The 6000-nt window shown below is 47.3% G+C and overlaps 1 protein-coding gene across 7 annotated transcripts in view; it reads right to left on the minus strand.

The window, feature by feature from the left end:
* The window catches only part of ADCK1 (aarF domain containing kinase 1), a 110738-nt gene extending 105373 nt beyond the window's left edge, over positions 1-5365 (minus strand). For 2 of the 7 annotated variants that reach the window (XM_033108633.1, XM_033108628.1), the window contains exon 1: positions 5284-5365. The gene's annotated coding sequence lies outside the window, so the exon portion shown is untranslated. Of the gene's footprint in view, positions 1-4714; positions 4934-4992 lie in introns of all 7 variants that reach the window. The other 5 variants (XM_033108631.1, XM_033108627.1, XM_033108629.1 and 2 more) reach the window with 4 other exon arrangements.
* Between the last annotated feature and the right edge of the window lie 635 nt (positions 5366-6000).

The following is a 6000-nucleotide window of genomic DNA, read 5'->3' on the forward strand; positions in this document are numbered from 1 at the left end:
GTGGTTGAGAGTGTGCACTCTGGAGTCCGGAAGGCCCGGGTTTGAGTCCAGACTCCGTCACTTACAGCCTGGGCGAGCAGGGGCAAAGTGCTAACTCCGAATCCCGTTACCTTGTCTATAAAGTGGGGTGATAACAGCAGGGCCTACGTGATAGGGTGGTGAGGAGCAAAGAAATCGTGGAAAATGTTTAGCAAGGTGCCGCTTACACGGTAAGAACACAGTAACAACTGCTATTCCCACCACTGTGGCTGTTATTGTATTTCCTCACCCAGTGCCAGGCTTTGGTAAAGGATCGTATTACTCCCCTGCCTGTAAGTTCCAGAGGATTTGTGCATGCCCCACTTCTAACATCCTGGCAGACGGCCATCGAGCCCTACCTTTCCACCTTGCTCTCTACACTCTCGGCCCACAGTATTTTCTCTGAAAAGGGGTGGCACGCTCAGTTCACCCTCTGCCTTGTTTCTGCCAAGACACAGGTTTCCAATCAGAACCAGAAACAGGCCTTAAAGGAGGCCGCGTGCCCTCAGCTCTTTACACACCTTCCTTCTTCAGGATGATCATGCAAGAAGGTCCAGGAGGGGTGATCCAGGCATCTTGCTTGTGGGGCCAGCAGAGAAGCCCCCGCTAAGGTAGGATGAGCTGGGAAGAGTCCCGGCTCTACTGCTCACCAGCTATGTGACCTTGAGCAAGTCACGACCTCTTCGAACTTCTGTGCAGTCATCTACAAAAGGGAGCTCTTGGGGTACCTACCTCATGGGGTCACTGTGAGAATTAAATGAGATGCTGCTTTAGCAAAATGCCTAACATGCTCAGTAAATAAGACTTCCTCACTGTTATTCTAAACGTCATTTCTTCTCTGAAAAGCTGAAGAACTGACATAGAAGAACTCCTAAAATCTCAGCGTCCAGGATTTGGAACAACCTTGTCCAGTTAATAAAGGAGGCGAGGAAAGCCATCACATCTTGCCTGAACCATTCAACCATTCCCTATTCCAAACCCTTTCCCACATCCCATCTAAGCTTCACGCTGTCACTTGAGTTATCACCCAAACCCACGAGTACATTCCTACCTCCACTCCACCTACAAAAAATTCCAAATTCTCTAGTAAGGTATTCAAGGCCGCCATTACATTCCTATCCCAACCCCCATTTCCAGCTTCATCTCCTAAAATATCCCTCCACACTCAATCCCCCATTATAGGTCTATAAAGCTTTTATCTCTAATGATCTGCCCTTCCATCTGCCTCTTTCACTAGACACAAAGGGCAGAATTTCCTAGTAAATAAGTCTGCACATAAAAACAAATGATGAAGTAAACGAGAGTGAATTTTTTCCCAATCTATTCTAAGCATGGAAACTTAAGTCCAACTGTGCATTCCTCTGCTCTTAAAACTCCAGTGGCCCCCACCTCACTCAGATGAAGAGCCAAGGTCTTAGCATGACCTACGGGGCCCTACCTGACCTCGTGCCCCAATTCCCTCCAGAGTCTCAGGCCTCTCCACCCTCCCCCTTGCTCACTTCACTCCAATGGCACTGACCACCTTACTAGTTCTCAGATATTCTAGGCACATACTGGCCTCAGAACTTTTGCATTTGCTCTTCAACCTGCCTAGAGCAGGGATCAGCAAACTGTTTCTATAAAAGGCTATATAATAAATATTTTTGGCTTTGCAGGCTACAACGTCTTGGTCACAACTATTCAACTCTGCATTGTAGTACAAGGCAAAAGGCAGCGTAGGTGATATATAAAGTAATGGGTGCGCGCAGATTTGGCCCTCAAGCGATAGTGTGTCAAACCCTGGCTTAGCTCATAGTAGGTGCTCTGAAAGTCTTTACTGAGTGAATGAATCAGTGAATGAATAATCTGTACCCCCTGAGGCCTGTGCAGAGCCAGGAACAACTGGTCCCCTGGTGAGACTCACAAACCCATGGCTGACAATTCAAAGCCATGCTCCTCTAGTCGCCCCCAGCACCAGCTCCCAGCCACTGCTCCTCAAAACCCTGTTCTCCTGGTGCACCATCCTCCACGTCTGTCCCTGTAGGCAATGCGGCCACCCCTAGGCGTGAGACCACCTCTGGGTGGGGTAGTGGCAGCAAGGCACACACAACTCCCAAGACCTGGTTTTCATGCATATGTTCTCAGGAATAAAAGAGGTGGAAATTGGAAAACATAAAATAGATGATATAGGAGCCAAACTGTCTAAATAGACTAGAGCTGAAGATTTCCCTAAGGTGTCAGTGCGTCTTTAACAAGTTCATGAGTTGCTTTCCTCGGGGTATGTGAAAAGACCCTGTCGGGCATGAAATATGTCTGTGGATGAAAAACACCTTTCATTATTAAACCTTTTGCTCATGAATCACCTGCCCTCTTCTGTTTACTTGCCTTTGACTTTCACCTGAGTTACCTCTCATAACAGCACACACTTGGGGAGTGGGGGAGCCTGAGGCCACCGAGACCCTAAAACCTAATCATTCGATAATGTCAGCAATAACTAACCTTTACAAAGCCCTTTGCACTCATTATCTCATTAGATGTTCCACACAACCCAGAGAGGTGGGACAAATGTTATCATCAGTCCCAGGTATAAGGGAGGAAACCAAGGAGCAGAGGTGAGTGAATTGCCCCAGGTGACTTAGATAGTAAAATGGCGGGGTAAGAGCTTGGGCCCTACTTTTTGTGGCACGGGACCTCCTTGACAGGCACTCCCAGACTCCGTCCACCAACGTTCTTAGGACTGTTCGTTCACAAGCATCTGCATCAGTCACTGCAGGCAAGGACTAAGATTTCTGACCCTCTACTGTACCCAAACAAGCCAAGAATGTGGAAGACGCTGCTTGGCGCCCTGGAAACCAACACGTCACAAGAGCAGCCAAAGGACCTTACTAGAAACAACCGATTCCAGTCTACGAACCATTCAGGAGAGCTGTGTTCTTGTCAAACCTATGATAAGAATGGAATCTATCTCGCTGCACCATAGGGAACACCCCAGTGGGTGATGAAATGAGGCAACAGGAGAGTCTAGAAAGTTCTACAAGTGGAAAGTTGACGGCCAAATGAAATGTCCATTCCCTGGACAGACCTAAGTGGGGAACCAAGTACTTCCTGTTCATGGTCCAATACGTGGCTAGGCCTTTGCAATTTCCATCCATCTTCAGCCTCCTCCCCATGAAACATTCTGGGACAATAAGCCTGGAATCACCTCACCCTGCTTGTTGCACAGGTGAGAATGGCCACTGAGAAAAGGCACTTAGGGCTATTAATCTTCTAAAATAACCACAGCCTCCTCCCATTTCCTAAACAATTTAACAAATGAGCATTATTTTTTCTGGTCTGCTCCCAAGACTGGAAAACGCCCAATGACAAACATCCTTGGAGAGAGTGAACATGAATCCAGGAGTGTCTCTCCAACCAAGAGAACACAGGGTAAATGAGAACAAGTGGCTTGCTGGGCCTTGAGATGGGTCACTGGAGTCCCTCTGACATGGAAATCTAAACCCACAAGGTTTATTCAATGAGTCGAGAGGAGAGGAGAGGGAGAGAATGGGTGCCTGAATCAGGCACTATTCTTATCTTACAGACCCCTTGTCCGACAAGAAAATGTGTGTATCAGAAAGAAATGAAACGCAAACTCTCCCAGCAGAGGTCAAATCTTGCATCTGTGAGAGCTGCTGAAAAATAGCCAAGCCAGTAATGACACAGTAAGATAGCATATGATGTAATCTAGGAAGTGTAGACTACGTGAAAATCTGTCTGTAATGTGGGGGAAATTAATACAAACATGCACATGTTTACTGTAACTACAGTTAATTGGCAAAAAGGACAGAAAGGCCCATAACTAGATGTAGAGTTGATGCTTTAAGTTCTTAAGATTTTTTTCCAATAAAACAGAATTTAAAAGTACCGTATTTTGCTGTGCATAATGTGCTCCTGTGTATAACGCACACCATATTTTTGGCCAAACATTCAGGGAAAAACATCTTTCGTTTTAATTTTTTAATTCGAATTTTTGTTTATATTTAGGTGCTTGTTTTTTGTATTATGAAAGAAATTTAGCATTTATTTACTACACTTTTAACTCATAAGCATAAAAAACTTAAAAAATTTATCTAGATACGGAATTAGTACTACCCATGTATAATGCGCATCCTGATTTTTCCCTCACAAAGTTGGGCCAAAAAGTGGGCATTATACACAGCAAAATACGGTATGTCCCCAGACCAGCAGTATCCCCATCTCCTAGGAGTGTATTAGAGATGCAAATTCTTGCTCCCCAGACCTACTGAATCAGACAGAAATTTGGGGAATGGGATCCAGCATTCCGTGTGGTAACAAGCCCTCCAGGTGATTTTGATGCACCCTAACTATGAGAACCACTGCAATAAGAAAATGCTTCAAGAATTTTCCACAATGTTCCTCAAGTAAACTTGAAAAAGTTTTCTATTACCTTCCCCCGCTCAGTTTAAAATCCTTTAATAGCTCCCCATAAATGTCTCAATAAAATCCAACTTTCGTCGTGAAAAACAAAAAAGAAAATGCTTAAAGAAAACGTGAGAGGGCACAGAGAAACTCTACTTCACTGTCAACTGAGCAATTATTTCTTGGGCAATCACGAAGGGCCAATCATCAGGGAGGTGATCGAAAAACACTTGTTGCACTGAACGACTTCGTAGTCAGTAGAAAGTGAATGCCACTTAACGTGGGGAGAGAGCCGTACCAGGTGTCCTCTAAAGGCTGCTCTCCATACACGGGCGGTCATCCGCACACTAGTATTGTGCGACCCGGAAGCGCAGGGCCCTGCCAGGCGCTGCAGACGAGGAGCGCTCTAGGGCGCGCCGACTATCCTGGCGGAGGGTCGCGATATCCGCGACGGCCCCTCTCCTGTCCAGGCCAAGCTCCACGGCCAGCTGCCTGCGCCTTGGAGCTCACAGACCACCTAGGGATAAGGACGTCTGGGTAAGCCATCTGCTGTCCTCCAGCTTCAATTCTACCTACATGCAAGACTGCGCCACCGAAGTAGCTCGTCCACGCTTCAGCTCACTAGTGAGCCAGGCTGGAGAGTCGCCGCAGAAGGGGCGGGGCATTGCCAGTTACCCGAGCCACGTGACCGCGCCCCGGGTGACAAGGTCACCGGCTGGGGTTTCCTCTCTGCTTCCCAGGTGTCTGCAGTTGCCGGAGCTGGAGGAAAAGGGGAGCGCCAGAGCATCTACACTGGCTCCCCAGCGCTCCATGCGACCCTGGTGGCCTGGGCTCTGCGCCCGCCTCCGGGGGGCCGCTCCTACTCACCCCGAGGGAAGCTGATCTGCGGCGCCCGGCTTCCCGCCGCAGCCGGGTAGCGAGAATTCTCAGGGAACGTAGCTCTACGCCACCCCTGATGGCGTTTAGTTAAGCAGAGGCGCCACGCGGCCTGCCGGGATTTGTAGTTCTGGGTTCCGTAAGCCTCCAGGACCTCGGACAAAGAACCACCACGGTCCCGGTGGACAGCTTCACCCGGAGGTCACAGACACTTTGCCTGTCATATGGCCTTGTTTCTTTGCCTGGTTCGCTGACACGAAGTCTTCCTTAAAACTTGTTTTTCAAGAGGCTTTCCAAATAGGTCATAGATTCGTGTTCAGTGGCGGATGTAATTACGTATGGATTTGTGTATTTTCAATAATGTGTTAGAACAAATAGGTGAGGAAGAAATTTACTGGCAGTTGCTGAATAGTAAGAATGTGCTGATTAATATTTGTTATTTTTGGTCCCATTCATTCATTCACTGATCTCTATTGAGTGTTTGTTGATAAGATGTACTTTGGAGAGACATTCATCAGAGGTTCATTCTACAGACATCTCTTGAGCTATTTCCTGGGGCAACAGCGATGGAGGGTGGGATTCATCTCTCGATCCGATGCAATGCCAGTTAAATTTCCAGCAAGACTTTTCCTGGACCTTCACAAGGTGCTCTAAAATTTAAATGCAGAAACAAAGGGCAAACAATAGCCAAAACACTCTTGAGGAAGA

Source organism: Rhinolophus ferrumequinum, chromosome 6, assembly GCF_004115265.2.
Source record: "Rhinolophus ferrumequinum isolate MPI-CBG mRhiFer1 chromosome 6, mRhiFer1_v1.p, whole genome shotgun sequence".
Taxonomy (NCBI): Eukaryota; Metazoa; Chordata; class Mammalia; order Chiroptera; family Rhinolophidae; genus Rhinolophus; species Rhinolophus ferrumequinum.